Source organism: Panthera leo, chromosome A2 (assembly GCF_018350215.1).
Source record: "Panthera leo isolate Ple1 chromosome A2, P.leo_Ple1_pat1.1, whole genome shotgun sequence".
Taxonomy (NCBI): Eukaryota; Metazoa; Chordata; class Mammalia; order Carnivora; family Felidae; genus Panthera; species Panthera leo.
Window position 1 is genome coordinate 34,855,396 of NC_056680.1, and position 3,346 is coordinate 34,858,741.

The 3,346-nt window shown below is 37.1% G+C and overlaps 1 pseudogene; it reads right to left on the reverse strand.

Moving 5' to 3' along the window:
• Positions 1 to 406: 406 nt before the first annotated feature.
• On the reverse strand, positions 407 to 886 carry LOC122213114 (annotated as a pseudogene).
• Positions 887 to 3,346: the final 2,460 nt, after the last annotated feature.

Sequence of the window (3,346 nt, forward strand, 5' to 3'; positions counted from 1 at the left end):
AAGCCAACTTGACAATAAATTTATATTAAGTAAGTAAACATAAATAGATAAACAAACAAACAAATAAATAAATAAATAAATAAATAAATAAAGGCAGGTGACATAAAGATAGAAACTGCATCTTTACATCCAATGCCCCAACTGGGAAATTCCCAAAATTTGCATTCTGCAAATTGGATCCGTGTGAAGACATACAGCCATCGATGCTAGTTGGTTTGACAGAATCAAGAAAGAAGCATCATGTGGGAGTAGGACATGTCTGAAACTTGAGTCACCCAAGTACCACTGCAGTATTTTTCGCTACAGCCACTTACCAACTCTTCTGTCATTTTTTTAATGAATTGATTCACTCAAGTGCCTAATTGTTTATTTTCACAGTCCTGAGCTATTTTATTTATTTTAACACTTACCACGCCATGAGCTCATAGGAAATGGATTGCAGCAGCTCAGACCCGTTGGCATTGGTTCTCACAAAGTGTGCTTCTTGGGGTGGGGCAAGCTGGTGCTTCAGTCGAACCCAAGTACCTTTCTCTTTGGCTTCCTTCTTCTTCTGATCATTTTCTGTCACACATTTCACAAAGCTGTCTTGGTTCTTTCAGTGCTTAATATGCTCAATATGTACATTATTTCTCTTGGCAAGAATCTTGCCCTTAACTTGTTTGTTTACAACAATGCCAAAAGCATGCTGGGTAGCAGTGTAGACTCTTCCAGTTTTGCCATGGTTACATGTGTAGGGCATTCCTTTCTGAACAGTGCCCATTCCTTTGTCTACAGTGTCATCTTTCCTGTAGATTCCCGTGAACATGGCCCAAGAAACAACTCCATGTTTCATAAAAGGCCTGGACAGAGGGGTGCCTCTCCTCTTGCCCTTTGTGTTGGTCATTTTGGCGAATTGCAAGATGGCAATTCTGGCTGAAAGGCAAACACCTGTTTTAAATGACAGCTCTGTATAAAACACCTTGAAAGAAATGTTATTTGTGAAATCGTGGGTTTTAAGTGCTAGTAATATTTCTTCTAATGCATGTTAAATACATAATTATTAAAAATAAAGATTGTCCTCTTAATACCTAAAATTTTTTAGAAGCCGTAAGGCATATGAATAACCAATTTTGGGAGACACTGCTGTTTATAGAGACCCTTCTATGGATTTATTTTATCAGATTTCTAATTCCATTGTATTAGTTTTCTGATCTTTGATGAACAATGCAAAATTCACCGAACTTACCTGAAAAAATGTGACCAAAATATGTCACCCCATATTAGCTATCATTTACTGAGGGCTTCCTGGAAGCTTGATCCTAGGATGGCCTGCCAAAAATTATGTGGCCAAGTTGTTCATTAACTACTGTTGTGGATTGAATTGTGTCCCCCCACCCCCCCAAAAAAAAGATCAGTTGAAATCCTAACCCCCGGGACATGTTAATGTGATCTTACAATAGGGTCTTTTCAAATGTAATAAAGTTAAGATAAGGTCATAGTGGATTAGAATGGGCCCTAAATCTAATGACTGGTGTCCTTATAAGATGAGAGAAATTTGGACTCATACACATTAGGAGAATGCCATGTGACAATGGAGGCAGAGATTGGAGTGATGGGTCTGTAAACCAAGGAACACGACGATTCCCAGAGCTAGAAGAAGCAAGGAAAGATTCTTCTCTAGAGATTTTGGTGGGAACATGATCCTAGGATACCTTTACTTCAGTGTTCTAGTCTCCAGGCTGCGAAAATAAATTTTGTTTTAAGCCAGGTTTATAGAAACTTATTATATATCTCTAGAGAAATAACATAGCTATCTTTTATGTATAAGGTTGAGGAAGGTAGGGGTCTCTCATTTTTGTTCACTGCTAATTTTCAGATCCTGGACCAGTTTCTCACATTTGGCAAATACAGTTGAACCATGAACAACATGAGTTTGAACTGTGAAGGTCCACATGTGGATTTTTTTTTCAATAAATACAGTATAGTAAGTGTATTTTCTCTTCCTTAGGATTTTCTTAATAACACTTTCTTTTTTCTCTCTTTATTGTAAGAATCCAGTATGTAACACATATAACAAAAACTATGTGTCAATGCACTGTTTATGTGACCAGTAGGGCTTGTAGTCAGTGGCAGACTATTAGTAGTTGTTTTAGGGGAGTCAAAAGTTATACATGGATTTTCAGCTCTATGGGGTGTTAGCACCCCTAACCCTTACATTGTTTAGGGTCAACTGTACTCGGTTCACACATTTTTGAGTGAATGAATCCATAGGCTTCTTTATAATCCTAAGAGTTAGACATTCATTGTTTTATTGTATAAACCAAGCCTAAAAGAGTTTGAGAAACATGTTCAAGGTTACAGAGCTAGTAAATAGTGAGCTACAATTCAAACTTAGGTAGTCTAATCCCAAAACCTGTATCCTTTTCACCATACTCTCCTACTGTAAAATATAGAGCTGGAATCAAATGATCTCATAAAGTCCCTTGAAGAGAGCCATGGTTCTGTAATAACATATAAGGTTTCTTAGAGATTATTGCTAAATATAAGGTCATTGCTTAGAAAAATATTTATTGAGGTTAAGAGCCACAGAGAGAAAAGAAATAACAATTAGTTTTCATTTTTTTGTTCAGTAGATATTTACTAAGCACTTACTATGTACCAGAACCCATACATATTTTACTTGATAGATCACATCATATGTTTTTCACATTAGTCTTGCCAAGTTGAAATAATTATCATTTCCATTTTACACATGAAGCAACTGAAACAAAGTCATACAACTTGCTGAATGTCACAACTAGCAAGTAGCCAAACGTTGATTCGATGCAGACTTTGAAATTACAAATCTCTATTACAGGAACGCCTTGTGCCCTCTTATTCTGTATTGTACCCTTTCCACAAGCCCTAGTTCAGCATCGTGCAGCCCAGAAAGCCTTTCTTTAATGTTACACTTCTTGTGGTATATTTCTTGTGTGTACCACTCATTTGAAAGTTCTCTCTCCTTGGTCTACCTTGAGAGCTACCCCATTATGCTCCCATGCTTACACACAGCAGATACATAATCAACTTGACTTGATTTAGTTATATAAATGGTGCCAAGAAAGGTCCTGTGCAGATTCCTGAACATATTTTCCAAAATTTCTAGGATGACCACATGCGAACTGTTTCAAACTACCATGTTGCTTCTGACTTTCTTTAAACATTTTTAATCACTTGCATTAATATTTCTTGGGGTGCTTGTTAACAGTACATTGTCCTGGGATTCATTTCAGATTTACTGCATCAGAGCATCTCAGGGTTGGGTCTTCCCAAATTCAGCCTATGTTGTTCCCATTGTCTGAAGTGTCTTCTCCCAGTTCAGCTATTC